Source organism: Schistocerca americana, chromosome 2 (genome assembly GCF_021461395.2).
Source record: "Schistocerca americana isolate TAMUIC-IGC-003095 chromosome 2, iqSchAmer2.1, whole genome shotgun sequence".
Classification (NCBI taxonomy): domain Eukaryota; kingdom Metazoa; phylum Arthropoda; class Insecta; order Orthoptera; family Acrididae; genus Schistocerca; species Schistocerca americana.
The window spans coordinates 395,345,501-395,361,354 of record NC_060120.1 but is presented as its reverse complement, the minus strand read 5'-3'; the positions used below and the strand labels follow the sequence as shown (position 1 = coordinate 395,361,354).

The 15,854-nt window shown below is 41.7% G+C and overlaps 1 protein-coding gene across 2 annotated transcripts in view; it reads left to right on the top strand.

Moving 5' to 3' along the window:
• The window catches only part of LOC124593712, a 163,640-nt gene that overhangs the window by 35,392 nt on the left and 112,394 nt on the right, over positions 1–15,854 (top strand). Inside the window, exon 2 of one of the 2 annotated variants that reach the window (XM_047132021.1) lies at positions 2,237–2,328. The exons of the other annotated variant lie outside the window; for it this stretch is intronic. The gene's annotated coding sequence lies outside the window, so the exon portion shown is untranslated. The remainder of the gene's footprint in view (positions 1–2,236; positions 2,329–15,854) is intronic. 2 annotated transcript variants of the gene reach the window in all.

Below are 15,854 nucleotides of genomic sequence, written 5' to 3'. Positions count from 1 at the left end.
GTCCACTGGCAAGGGCAGTGAGTTACAGGACTGCTGCGATGGAACTCTGTGCACGCTGAACCACATGCCGTACAGTACAGTAACATTGCAAACAACCTGACAGAAGATGGCCCAGTGAACCACACAATAAAATTCTGTTTGGCCTGTCCTGTTTGTGAAAATGCACACTGGATCACTATGGGAAGACTGGTGGCCAAGAGCACAAAACAAAGTGCTCATATGCCGCAACTGGAGGCGACTGTTACTACAACCAAAATGCACGTTTAACTGTTCCCCCATTAAGAGGGGAAAAACTGACAATACAAACGAAATACTTCTGCACCTGCACTTGGAAAAAAGTGACCACTGTGCTGTGAATTGGATATGCTGTAGGCTGTAAGGTGTATCTCCGATGACAGTACAATGGCCCAGTCCTCCTCCTGGCCGTCAAACACCCGACATCGATGCAGAAATTGGAGAAGCATGTCTAGACATTGCTGTTGCAGATAAAATCTGAGTGAGCTGCATTATGCCTTGCAGCAGTTTCTAAATTTGCTGCTCCTGTGACTGATTGATGTGAGACGAAGACAGCTTCACTAATGGGACAGACATGATAATGTGAGAGGACATTCAAACTGTAGGCAAAAATACACTGCCAGTGCTGGGACTTGAACTGTCACAGAAATACTAAAAAGATGAATTAACAACTAAAAACATACAGACCAAAAGCGTCAGCTAGGAGAATTCCTTTGGCAACAACACTTGAACCGAAGATAAAATTGTGACACACAGATACTGTCAGAAAAATTTGATAATATGGGTAGCTGGAGGCTGTGCCTGCCCAGCAGGCAGAAGTATGTGTGCATCAACATGATGTGTGGATGGTGCTTGTTCTTTGATAGCAGTGTCACCAGTTTCTTGGTGCATGTGCTGCTTGGAGACATAGCTGCTGCTCCTTGGTGGAGCCTGGAACGATTGGTGTATGAATATACTGTTTGTATACAGCGCAGTGTCGTGACATATGATGCCCATCTTGTATGAATAAACAGTCGCTGGAGGAGAGACATTTTCAGGCAACAGGTAGATGACTCTACACGGCAGAGACATCAGACTGGCACCAGACATATGCAGCTCACTGCTGATATACAACTGATAACACTGTCTTACATGAATATGCAGCATTTCTGTGTCTGTCAGAGTGATCACTCAACATCTGATGCCCTCTATGTACACTACCAGGCCTGGTAACAACGCTAAACACAAACAACATTAATGCACTCTGGTGGGCAATCTGCCTATTACAGAGAATTGCAACTTTCGTCATTTACATGCCTACTGAAGGTATGTATGTGTACAAAGTTACATCAAAATCCACCATATATTCTGGGTACTTCACTTTTTTTGTTCGCCAGTGTAAGTCTACCAGTGATCACTACTTCAATACTATAACTGATGTAAAGAATGATAGAGTGAAGGCAGTCGAAAGAGGAAATGTACCATTGAAATATTAGTGAACAGGAGAAATGTAAATCAGACAAAATTAGGCTAGTTTTTAGTACTTTTTTTCTGGTGTTATTCGCCATCATGGGTCCACAGAGACAAAAAACAAATTGAAAGAATGCATGTTAGCACTCTGTGCACTGTTACTTCGACCAGCAGCCTAGGCAAGAAAGATGACTTTTTTTAATAAAATTGACTGCTTTTATTTGGGAACAATAAATTGCTGACTTTAGAAGCTGAAGGTAGGCTAGTGGAGTTGGAAAAGGACTGAACAACATCGTTCAGGATTATCAGAGGATGATGACAATAAAGAGCAAATATAATTAAAAATTGGATATAGTTTTATTGTAGTGGAACATAGTAAGGTGGAAATCCAGGTTAGAGTTTATTGTAAATGAGAAACTTGTTTTTGTAACACAGCTGTTGAATGAATTTCAGAGTAGCTACACTTTTTTCTAAAATAAACAAAAGATATTACAAGGAAATAAATCAAGTTTATGCACACATTTTGATGAGGATGTGAGATCTCCATGAAAATGTATGAAAACTGGTAAATGCCAGCAGATCTTATTTAACAAAAATAATGGAAATTTTGAATGCAAATATGGGACAAAATGTAAAGTTGATTCTTCTGTGGGGAACTTTGGGTTTGCTATCAGAATTGATAGGGGTAAGAATATACAAAGCAAGCATTATGTTTGTCTTGAACACATCTTTCCAGAAGAAAGTAATTAGACAATGGAATTATTGTCCACAGAATGGGGGTGGAGCTGGTGAGGGCTCTGGGAGTCTGGGCTCAACCAATGCGATGCCAGGAGCGCAGTGATGCTGATGACAGACACCTTGTTGGTGAGTGCTAACAAATCTGTGAACAACAGCTGCCATGTGGGAGTGCATAGGGAAGAAGCAGTGCAGACTCATGAAGGGGCACGTAAGGAGTAGGCTGGAGATTGGAGAGCTGCCACAAAAAGAAACCAAAGGGCACCTGGGAAACGCGAACTGAAGGGAGGCCACAGATGGCAGGAAGGCCAATGCCATGAGTAATGTTGGAGTAGAGGAACATCTAGATGGAGAGATATCAGTGGGTGATGGGAAGGGCATCTCCGCAGTATGCGCAGGAACGTGGAAAAAGTCTACACGACAGAGAAGGATGTGTGTGACACAGAATCAGAGGCACATAATGGTGTACTGTCCTTGAAAGAAAGAGTTTGACCATGGCTGTGTTGGCTCAAAGCAGCAGTGTATATTGGTGTGAGAGATATCAGTGGGTAGTGGGAAGGGCATCTCCGCAGTATGCACAGGAACATGGAAAAAATCTACACCACAGAGAAAGATGTGTGTTGGACAGAATCAGAGGCATGTGATGGTGTGCTGTCCTTGAAAGAAAGAGTTTGACCATAGCTGCGTTGGCTCAGAGCAGCGGTGTGTATTGGTTGGTAGTGTTGGGCTCAACTACGGAAGGGCAGTATTGACTCAGCAGTAGTGGAGCCAGGGGACGGCACTAGAACTGCAGACCGTAAGCTCAGCAGCAGCGAAAGTGAAGTGCCTGGATAAGGAGGCTTACCACGGCTGCACCAAGGCAGAAACACAGGAAACAAGCAGCATCAGGCATTTCTGGGAAAGGGCAGTGGCTGGGTGACAGTTGGGTCGTGGTGCTGGGTGCAGAGAGACAGCCACTGCTTCAGCATCGTAGATTCAGCATGTGGCATGGCGACAAGGAAGGTAACCAATGACTTCGGCTGGAAGACATGGTGCGCCACTCTCATGAGGGAGTCTGCCTTGGCTACTCCTGTGGTGAAGGTGCAATATCGAGCTTGTGGTCAGAGGGGATAGTGAGTGGTTGGCGGGTGAGGACACTTGCAGCAAGAAGGCAGGGGCATCAGAGGAGCTGGATGATGCATCCTAGAGTGACGATGATGTGAAGTTGCAGTGTAGCTTCGGGTGCAGCTGAAGGGAGGGGTATGATGGCTGGGCAGGACAACAACAGCTGATGACCCCAGGAGCTGCAGCGTGTGGACTTGAATCTCATCATCAACAGGTGTCCACGCAACGCCAACGTCAGGAGGAGGCCTACCATGGCTGCTATGTGTGGAGTAGTGTTGGACGTAAGTGGAGGTGGGCAGTGGATGGGTGATGAGCAAGACGAGGATATGTTGTAAGAGCCAGCAAAGGTACTGGATCTTGAGCAGGTACTGATATTAAGTTCAGCAGTATATCACCCATGACATGTGGGTAAGCAATACCTGACAAACCATCCCTTTGACTTTGTTTCAACATGGACAGATACACCAGTGATGAACTGTCCCCTGTGACATTGTTGCATCACCAACAGTGACCCTCAGAAAAATAATGAGAATAATAAACAAACACATGGTATTCAAATCCCTACAGTCAAAAAAAAAATAAAAATTTTTAAAAAAAATATCCTTGTCACTGTTAAGACCTTTGTTGGGTGATGCGTGTAGTCATAATTGGTGTGTCCCAGGTCAGACTGAAGAACACTTTATTCACAGCGTAAGTTCACAATAAAGTTTAGTTGTAATACAAAAGAAAAATTATTTGCAATCACTTGAGAATTACAGAAGCAAAGTTCACTGGCACAATACCAATTCCAAGTGAAGTCTCATGCTGAGTGGTTGCGGAGCAGTGTCCATGGGGTCTGTGTTGTGTGGCACGCCATGACGGCTGCACAGTGTTGAGTACTGTGAAGCAGTGCCGAGGCAGTGCATTATAGACTGGAGGGTCCACACTGGTCTCTGCGAGTTACGACTGATGAGCTATGAATGTAGCCAGCTTCTGACCTGGAACTGAGTGAGCAGTGGAATGCTGTTGCTGGAGATAGCATTCAGCAGGAGGATACATGTTCATGATCATGTGATGTCGGCCAGTACTTGTTTCCTCGATAGCAGTGCCACAGGTTTCCTCGTGTGCACGCTTCTCGAAAACATGGCTGGTTCTCCCTGGTGGCACCTGTAACAATCGGAGCATCAGCAGACCTTTTGTATACAGTATTGTGTCCATAACAAGTGATGCCCTTGTAGTACTTAGAATAGTCTGGACGAGAGACGCCAGTGAACTAAGAGTAGGCAACTCGCAGGGTGAAGATGTTCGGCTGGAAGTGTATCATAGTCCGTCTGTTGCCAATATACAACTAACATCACCAACTGCATAGCAGAATTCCTTGATTATAATCAGGCAAAGGAACAAGCTAGCATTATAAATGGATAAAGTACAGTGGATCATTTGGGAATAGTTAATGAAATTTTAGGATGGTGCAATGATTGTGAATTACCACTTGGAATTAATAGGTTTTGAGAAACCTGTTGACTTGCTTTTAACAAAATCTGTATCAACAGCACTTGTGAAAGGAGTCAGTATTTCAGTCTATGTTAGTATACTCAAGGATACATTTGGGAATACTAGCTTTCATCAAAATAGTGGGAAATTTAGAACTGAAAGATGACTTAGGCAAGGAGTTTTTGTATTGTCAGAACTGTCCTAAACTGCCCAATAGCAGGTTTTCAGATAGCTAAAATACATGTTAATGGAACAGAGCTGTATCACCGGAGTTTTTCTGGTGACATTGCAGTAATGGTGTCTGGTGCAGATAAACTTCAAGAACTAATGGACAATCTTAATGAGCAAGTTTCAAAGTAAGCTAGAAATTGAAATAAAATGTATTGTCAACACACTGAAAAGAAAGTAGTGCCACTTAATGAAGAAGTCAAATATCCATGTGATGAGTTTCTTATGTTTGGGAAACTTGTAGGAAAATGAATGGACAAAAAAAAAAAAAAAAGAGTAAAAATGGCTGGAATTGCTTTTGTCAAACTGATTAGATTTAGATTTTCAAAACTAAGCTTCTAATTAATGCAGTACTACTTCTGTTTTTGTGGTGAAAGTTTACCCTCCATCTGCCCTATTCTTTCCCTCAGAGGACTGGCCAGTAATGGCTCTCAGGTTTTCAAATCTTGTCTGGTACAGACTCTAAGAACCAATCTTTGCTTCTCATCCCATCCAGTTAGTCTCGCTGACCTGAGGTTCTGGGTGACTTTTCCGAACATTACCCCTTTTCTTAAACCTTTCCAGCCATTTTCCTTCACCCCTCTTCCTCCTCCTTCAACCCTTTTTCTGGAAGAAGGAGCTGCTGGTTCTGAAAGTTAGCATATGTAAAACCGTTTTTATATATGTGTTCTCCTGTGCCGCTTGGTGAGTAGATTTCTTATGTTTCCAATTACAAAATGTTTGACAAAATATGTTAATACTTTTGTTGGGTAAATTATAGTTTACAATACATGCAACAGGTGTATATAAGATTTGTTTCACTCAACAGGTTCATGTTTTGTACTTAATCAAGCAAGATTGTGTTATCTTTGGTAGACTGTATACTTGCGGTGAGGCTATTGACATACATACATAACATACTGAAAGCTTCTGGTCAAGACAGTCAGGTAGATGCAGTATTTCTTGATTTCCAAAAAGCTTTTGACTCAGTACCACATTTACACTCATTGTCAAAAGCACGATCATATGGAGCATCGAGCAAAATTTGTGACTGGATTGAGGACTTTTTGGTAGGGAGGATGCAGTATGGTATCTTGGATGAAGAGTCATTGTCAGATGTAGAAGTAACTTTGAGTGTGCCCCAAGGAAGGGTGTTGGGACACTAGCTGATAATGTTGTATATTAACGACCTCGTTGACAATATTATTTATAACCACAGACTTTTTGCAGGTGACACAGCTATCTATCGTGACATACTGCCTGAAAGAAGCCGCATAAATATTCAGGCAGATATTGATAAGATTTCAAAGTGGTGCTAAGATAGGCAGCTTGCTTTAGATGTTCAGAAATGTAAAATTCCGCACTTCACAAAATGAAAAAAAACATAGTATACAGTTGCAATCGGCCGTCTCCTACATACAAACACCTGGGTGTGACAGTTGGGATATGAAATGGATAGGCTCAGTCATGGGTAACGCAAGTGGTAGACTTTGGTTTATTCATAGAATACTGGAAAAATGCAATCAGTCTACAAAGGAGATTGCTTACGAACCATATGTGCAGTCCATTCTGGAATATTTCTCAGTGTGCGAGACCCATACCAAATAGGACTAACAGTGGATATTTGAAGGTGGAGAGGACAGCACAAATGGTCACAAGTTTGTTTGAGTCTTGAGAGAGTGTCACAGAGATTCTGAAGAAACTGAACCAGCAGACTCTTGAAGGTAGACATAAACTGTCCTGAGGAAGTCTACTTATAAAATTTCAAGAAAGGCTTTAAATGATGATTCTAGGAATATACTACAACTCTGTACTTATTGATCACATAGCAATCGTGAGGGCAAGATTAGATCAATTACAGAGGTAATCAAACAATCATTCTTCTCACATTCAATACATGAATGGGACAGGAAGAAATCCTAATAACTGGTAAAAATGTGGAATGCTGCCTTTGACAAAGTTGTGTATTAGCATGTTACACATGCAGGTTTGAGTTTATTCTATTGTAATGTTCGTGAATTTCACTGTTTTCTTTTAGTCTGCAGTGCATAAATTGAATGTTAGTACAGTTTTCCTTTAATCACATGCATGTAAATGTTGTGTTTTTCATGGTACGTAAAGTACCATACTCACAAATTCTGGGACAACGTTACACATTTCTAATCAAATAACATCACTATCTTTTATGTGTTTGCTTAATCTATATAAATCAAAGCATTTTCACTAGTGCCATGTTCCAAGTGACTAGATGCAGTTAGTACAAAATATAAAGTGTTTGTAAATACCAATCACCTGATAATTAGCCTGCAGTGACTCAAAAACTGACTTTTGGACAAATAAAATTGTTTGTATTATAAAGTGACTAGTCACAGTTTTCAGAATGTAATCTGCTATTTAATTCTAGTCACAACGTTCAAGCACCCATAATGGATAAGGTAAATTTACAGGCTTTTTTGACTGGCAAGAAAGTGTAAAAGAAATGAAAAACCTTAACTGGCATACAGTCACTGCCTGTCTTATGAGAGAACCTACTCATTAAAAAAGTTCAAGAACCATCTGTCATGGTAGAATCTTCAATTACTTGTCAGGCCACTACATGTCTATCATCTAGAGATAGTGCTGATAAAAATAGTCGCAGAGGCTTACAAACATTCATTCTTCCTTTACTCCATCTCTGAATTGAATTAGAAGAAACCCTAATACATAGTACAATAAACAGTACCCTCTGCCATTCAGTTCACATTGACTGGCATAATGGAAATGTCGTGTGCTATAGATGTAGAACTTCAGAACAAAAAATTGTGCACAAGCATATAGACCTTTTGACATAAAAGTTTTCTGAGTATCATACCGCATCATAATGTAAAAACTATACTGGAGAAACCAAAATTTTGGACACGGTTTCAGTAGCCTTATGCAAGGTCTAGGGATGTGTTTTAGCTGTGTGGTGTTGCCTCTATTTTGTCATTCCTGCTTATTGATCATGAAATTATGCCATAATTTTAAAAGGTTGTTGTTGTGATTGGTCACTTGAGGCAGAAGAGCTGGAATTTTATTATATTAGATTGCTGCGGTGGAGAGAGTGGTGATTTTCTGTTGTCTATCCTTGCGTTGTTTTCTGTGATTGGTGCTCGTCAGTGAATGAGGTGTAGGTTCCTGTTTTCCTCCTCTTAGATGCAGACTGTGCAGCGGCAGTTACTCACTTTAGCACTCGCATCACATATTGTTGGTGAAGACTGTTGGATTCTGACGGCTGGCAGCCAGGATGGCTCAAATGGCTCTGAGCACTATGGGACTTAACATCTGCGGTCATCAGTCCCCTAGAACTTAGAACTAATTAAACCTAACTAACCTAAGGACATCACAAACATCCATGCCCAAGGCAGGATTCGAACCTGTGACCGTAGCGGTCGCGCGGTTCCAGACTGAAGCGCCTAGAACCGCTCGGCCACTGCGACCGGCCTGCCAGGATGGGGAAAGCTTTTATCCATCCTCTCTGATCATGTTGTTAGGATATTTTCTTATTTTTGCGGCTTGTCTGCTCTTGCATTTTGTCAAACCTGCTTGCCTGCCCAATTCAGGGGTTTCGTTAAATTTGATTTCCTTGCCACAGACTTGCTAGTGTTCAGCTACTGCAGACTTGGTGTGCTGTCCAATACAAATGTGGCGCTCATGTTCTCATATGCATTTTGATATCTGCTTGCCAGTCTCACTGATGTATACTTCTTCACACTGACATTCATCTTTAACACACATGCAATGTGTAAATCATTTATCTTGTCCTTCATGGAGTCGAGCACACCCTAGATCTTGCAGCTACTGTGGTAGACAGCCTGGGTGCCTGCTCGGTGAAAGAGTTTACTAGTCTGGTCAGTCACATATTTCACGAAAGCTAAGTGCACTGCTGGCTGCAGTTTGTTGATTTCTTGCCTATCTTGCTTCCTTTTATTTGTTGCTATGGCTGTTTGGATTGATTTACGGTTATAGCCATTGCCCATGGATGTTGTATGCAGTCTTTTCAGCTCGTGTGTCATGATTTGAGCATTTCTCAGGCACTGTGTGTGGATGGCCAAAGAACACGGATAAAGGACTAAACTTTCCTGTGATGCTTGAATCGATCCCTAAAGAAGAAATCATCAAGTCTGTGGAAGCAGCACTCAGGAAACATCTGTGATAGAAGCAGAGAAAATTAGTGAGAAAACCTTTCAAATTTTACTTCATGCCAAGCCACCTGCAACACAACTTTAGCTGTGAGGTAAGAGCAGCTATCACAGAATTGAAGAAGAACAGTGGCACAGGTACAGTGATATTACAGGCAAACGAAAGCAGTGCCACTGTCATCTTGGACACACACTGTCATCTTGGACACTATGCTTATGAAGGCAAGCTAAAAGAATCATTAGAAGATCCAATCTACAATGAACTAAGGGCAGACCCCCCTTGGCAGTGATAATTTGAAAGGCACAGGCCTCAGTCAAGAAAACCAGAATTGACGCTGACACAGCCAAGGGCCTCATTCCCGGAGTACAATTTGCTCCTAGAGCTTGTGCAGTGCCAAAGGCACAGAAGGAAAATTGTCATTTAAGGCCAATAGTGAATTATATCAACTTGTTTACGTACAATTTGGCAAAGTATGTAGCCTGCAAACTAAGACATATAGTTGGCAAAACAGACTCTTATGTGAAGAACTCAATGCACTTCATAGAATGCATAAAGGGAGAAACAATTTTACCCATGGACATCATGATCATCTTCGACATAATGTCATTATTCACAAACATGCCAGTAGACAAAACTTGAATCCTACAAGAGTATGTCCTGCTGGTCATATGCAATATCGTTGGGCTATGTTTGTTTTCAGCGTACTTCAAATGGCAACAAAAATACTACAAGCAGACAGATGGTGTAGCAATGGGATCTCTATTATCACCATTAGCAGCAGATATATTCATGGTGAACTTCGAAGTAACAGCACTTTGTTCCACTCCTTTACACCCACGATACTGGTTCAAGTATGTGGACAGTACGTTTGCTATATGACCTCATGGTGAAATGGAGCTACGCAGGTTTCAAGAATATTTGAGTAAATTGCACAGGAAGACACAGCTCATGCTTGAGGTAGAGAAGAATGGCACAATTCCATTCCTGGAAGTGGAAGTACACAGAACAGTGAAGAACACACAAGGGCACCAAAAATATCGGAATCCCACACATATGGTCAGATATTTGTACACCCAACCAATGACAACACAGAGCAGAAGAACTCTGCCATACTTTCTTTGGCCATCCATGCTTAGCGCCTAAGTGATGCACGAAACATAACACATGCACTCAAAAGGGTGTGCACAATGTTTGTAGCATGTCACTGACTGGGTGGTAAACTCCTCCGCGAGATTGGTGTCCAGCCTGTCTCCCATAGCAGCTGTAAGATTCCAAGATGTGTTAATATCCACAAGGACAGGTGTGTACAAGATGAAATGGCAGTATGGAGAAGAATACGTTAATGAGACAGGCAAATCAATAGCAATGCACATACAAGAACATGAGCACTAAATTTGTCTGAGACAACACAGCAAGTCTGCAGTGGTTGAATACTGGCAAGACTGTGGCAAGGAATTCAAACTTAATGAAACCTGCTTACAGGCCAAATAGGTGGGTTTGATGAAATGCAAGATCAGAGAAGCCGTAGAAATAATAAAACATCATAACAACATAATCAAGGAGGACAGATAAAAGCTTGTCCCATCCCGGCTGCCAGCCCTCAGAGTCCAACAGTCCACACCAACAACATGTGATGCGAGTGCCACCAGTGAGGAACTGCTGCTGTACAGCCTACATCTAGTAGGAGGAAAACTAGAGCCTAGGCCTCATTCACTGATGAGCAACAATCATAGCAAACAATGCAAGAAGCAATAGACAACAGCAGATCCCCACTCCTTCCACCATAGCAACTTAATATAATAAAATTCCTGCTTCTTCTGCCTCAAGTGACCAATCATAACAACTACGTTTCAAAAGTATGAAGCAATTTCGTGCGCAGTAAATAGCAGTGACAAAATATAAGCAACTCCACACAGCTAAAGCACATCATTAGACCCAGAGGAAGGCCACTGTAACCGTGGCTGAAACACTGGTTCCTCTAGTATAGTTTTTTTACATTATGACACGGTATGATTCTCAGAAAACTGACTCTGTCTGCAGAAGTGTAGGCAATTAGATATAGATCTTGTTAAGACCTTTGGATGTCACATTTATTGATAAAGCAACAGGCTGGTGTAGCCCACTTTGGTGCCAATTCATGCTTCAAAACTTGCACCGATGACATATGGTCAGCATGTTTCCATATTTTTCATTGAGAATATTTGCTGTAATTGTAAAACTGACTCATTCAGCATTATAGTGAGAAGTCACACTTATTATCCACGGAACAGGCAAACAGCTAACTCTTAAGAAAAAATACGAGACGTTGTCTAGTGATGATTTGTGGTTGTGCATTTATGAATGTAAAGCAATATAACAATTTGTTGTTCATAGAGATTTAGATTTCCTTAAAATGATTAAGGTGAACCCTGTCACGGTTTCTTTAAAAAGAATAAGGCTGAATTTCTCCGCTATCTCTGTTCTGTCCAAAATTGTTTGCCATCACTTACACATTTATTGTCTGTGTGACTTTTAATCATACTGCCTTCCTTACCAAGTTGAAAAGAGTTGTAGCTCTGCTAAGAAATGATCACTTTATTCCTCCTGAAAACCCAATAACTGACTGTTGTTCCTATGAATATCCATTTTACAGTGACTGATGAATGAGGCTTTACACACTGCTTGCATCAAACCATCTTGCCGTGGGCTTTGAAGAATTTGAACATAGAAATATCATCTTGTTAACATCATGACAATGCAGCTCATGCAGCAGACAAAATTCTCAACTGTTTGCAAGCAAACCAGATCTGAGTGCCACCACAGTGACCTATTCATCTGCTTGGTCAGTCTGTGAATATTACACATATAAAAAAAAGTTTTGCATCACCCTGATTCCCAGAACTCCTGAACATAGACATTGACTGTGGATGTTGTATCACAGACTCAGTCCCTTTTACTCTTCAGAGATGTCACTAAACCCACCCAAAGATGTAAACAGCCTTGCATGAACAGCACCTATTAGATGGAGGGGGTCCGACAGCCGATCAGTTCCAGTCATTCCACCAGGAAAGAGGTACACAACTCGTGTTGTCTGTAGTTCAACCATGCCTAGACGGTCAATACCACGGTTTGATCATGTCTGCATTGTTACTTTGTGCCAGGAAGGGCTCTCAACAAGGAAAATGTCCAGGTGTCTCAGAGTGAACCAAAGCGGTGTTGTTCGGACATGGACGCAATAAGGAGAGACAGGAACCGTCGATGACATGCCTCACTCAGGCCGCCCAAGGGCTACTACTGCAGTGGATGACCGCTACCTATTGATTATGGCTCAGGGGACCCCTGACAGCAACGCCACTGTGTTGAATAATGCTTATCGTGCAGCCACAGGATGTCATGTTACAACTCAAACTGTGCAGAATAGGCTGCATGATGTGCAACTTCACTCCCAACGTCCATGGTGGGGTCCATCTTCGCAACCAAGACACCATGCAGCACGGTACAAATGGGCCCAACAACATCCCGAATGGACCGCTCAGGATTGGCTTACGTTGTCTTCGCCGATGAGTGTCGCATATGCCTTCAACCAGACATTTGTCAGAGACATGTTTGGTAGCAACCCGATCAGGCTGAAATGCCTTAGACACACTGCCCAGTGAGTGTAGCAAGGTGGAGGATCCCTGCTGTTTTGGGGTGGTATTACGTGGGGTCGACGTATGCCGCAGGTGGTCATGGAAGGCGCTGTAACGGCTGTATGATACGTGAATGCCATCCTCCAACCAATGGTGCAACCATATCAGCAGCATATTGACGAGGCATTCATCTTCATGAACGACAATTCGTGCCTCATCATGCACATTTTGTGAATGACTTCCTTCAGGATAACGACATCACTCAACTAGAGTGGCCAGCACATTCTCCAGACATGAACTCTATCAAACATGCTGGAAATAGATTGAAAAGGGCTGTTTATGGACGACGTGACCAACCAACCACTCTGAGGGATCTACATCGAATCACCGTTGAGGAGTGGGACAATCTGGACGAACGGTGCCTTGACGAACTTGAGTATAGTATGCCACGACGAATACAGGCATGCATCAGTGCAAGAGGATATGCTACTGGGTATTAGAGTTACCGGTATGTACAGCAATCTGGACCACCACCTCTGAAGGTTTCGCTGTATGGTGGTGCAACATGGAGTGTATGGTTTTCATGAGCAATAAAAAGGGCGGAAATGATGTTTATGTTGATCTCTAATCCAATTTTCTGTACAGGTTCCAGAACTCTTGGAACCGAGGTGCGAAACTTTTTCTAATGTGTGCATTTGCTATGTAAGAGTAAAGAAAATATTTGAAGAAAGCACTTTTATTTAAATGAAGAGGCTGTAGCTTCCTTTATTATGATGTTCTTCAAGGAGATGGAACATAACATTGTGTAGATTATTTGGCTGAATGTAAAGTTTATCAATGAAGTGGGGAACAAAATGCAGTGTTGGTGGCCCTGCAGCTCTTCGTAGCATTTCATATTAATGTTCACACCTGTGTCAAACTATTTTGTATGTGAAAAACTTCTATCAAATTGTGGTTTAGATACCAGATTTTAATTCAGAGCTCCTTGTGAGTGAAGGGTGTTTAAGTTGAAGTAGTATTTGTAGAGCCTATGCGTAAATTAGGTGCCAACATACTAATTGAAATCCACAATATCATTCCAATGCCTTATGGGAAAAATTTTGCAATATTGTTGTTTTTAGTCTGCCACCACCAGTGTCTTGTGCAATTCTTTAATATCCCTACTACTCGAATTACTAAAATGTAGAAATTACATACATCATTCAAAAAATCAAAAACACGTAGAAGTGAGAGTCATGATATGAACCATCTATGAAAGTCAGAAGCATTTAATAATACTATGAACAGTTTATGATTGTTTTTTTTTTTTTTTTGGTATCTCATATTTTCTGTGAGTTTTCTTGGATCATTTTTCTTCCTTGTACCACAATAGGCCATTTTTATCACTGAGTTTCATTCTCCCTAGTATTTCCATTCTTTCTAGAGCCAAAATGTTCAAGGTACAATGATTTTGATGTCCAGACTGACATGAACCACGGACCTTTCCGTTAGTGGGGAGGCTTGCGTGCCTCAGCGATACAGATAGCCGTACCGTAGGTGCAACCACAATGGAGGGGTATCTGTTGAGAGGCCAGACGAACGTGTGGTTCCTGAAGAGGGACAGCAGCCTTTTCAGTAGTTGCAGGGGCAACAGTCTGGATGATTGACTGATCTGGCCTTTTAACACTAACCAAAACGGCCTTGCTGTGCTGGTACTGCGAATGGCTGAAAGCAAGGGGAAACTACAGCCGTACTTTTTCCCGAGGGCCTGCAGCTTTACTGTATGGTTAAATGATGATGGCGTCCTCTTGGGTAAAATATTCCAGAGGTAAAATAGTCCCCCATTCGGATCTCCAGGCGGGGACTACTCAGGAGCACGTCGTTATCAGAAGAAAGAAAACTGGCGCTCCACGGATCGGAGCGTGGAATGTCAGATCCCTTAATCAGGCAGGTAGGTTAGAAAATTTAAAAAGGGAAATGGATAGGTTAAAGTTAGATATAGTGGTAATTAGTGAAGTTCGGTGGCAGGAGGAACAAGACTTTTGATCAGATGAATACAGGGTTATAAATACAAAATCAAATAGGGGTAATGCAGGAGTAGGTTTAATGATGAATAAAAAAAAATAGGAGTGTGGGTAAGCTACTACAAACAGCATAGTGAACGCCTTACTGTGGCCAAGATAGACACGAAGCCCACGCCTACTACAGTAGTGCAAGTTTATATGCCAACTAGCTCAGCAGATGACGAAGAAATTGAAGAAATGTATGATGAGATAAAAGAAATTATTCAGATAGTGAAGGGAGACGAAAATTTAATAGTCATGGGTGACTGGAACTCGATAGTAGGAAAAGGAAGAGAAGGAAACGTAGTAGGTGAATATGGTCTGGGGGTAAGAAATGAAAGAGGAAGCCGCCTAGTAGAATTTTGCACAGAGCATAACTTAATCATAGCTAACACTTGGCTCAAGAATCAAAGAAGAAGGTTGTATACATGGAAGAAGCTTGGAGATACTGACAGGTTTCAGATAGATTATATAATGGTAAGACAGAGATTTAGGAACCAGGTTTTAAATTGTAAGACGTTTCCAGGGGCAGATGTGGACTCTGACCACAATCTATTGGTTATAAACTGTAGATTAAAACCGAAGAAACTGCAAAAAGGTGGGAATTTAAGGAGATGGGACCTGGATAAACTGACTAAACCAGAGGTTGTACAGAGTTTCAGGGAGAGCATAAGGGAACAATTGACAGGAATGGGGGAAAGAAATACAGTAGAAGAAGAATGGGTAGCTTTGAGGGATGAAGTAGTGAAGGCAGCAGAGGATCAAGTCGGTAAAAAGATGAGGGCTAGTAGAAATCCTTGGGTAACAGAAGAAATATTGACTTTAATTGATGAAAGGAGAAAATATAATAATGCAGTAAATGAAGCAGGCAAAAAGGAATACAAACGTCTCAAAAATGAGATTGACAGGAAGTGCAAAATGGCTAAGCAGGAATGGCTAGAGGACAAATGTAAGGATGTAAAGGCTTATCTCACCTCGGGGAAGATCAATTTGGATTCCGTAGAAATATTGGAACACATGAGGCAATACTGACCCTACGACTTATCTTAGAAGTTAGATT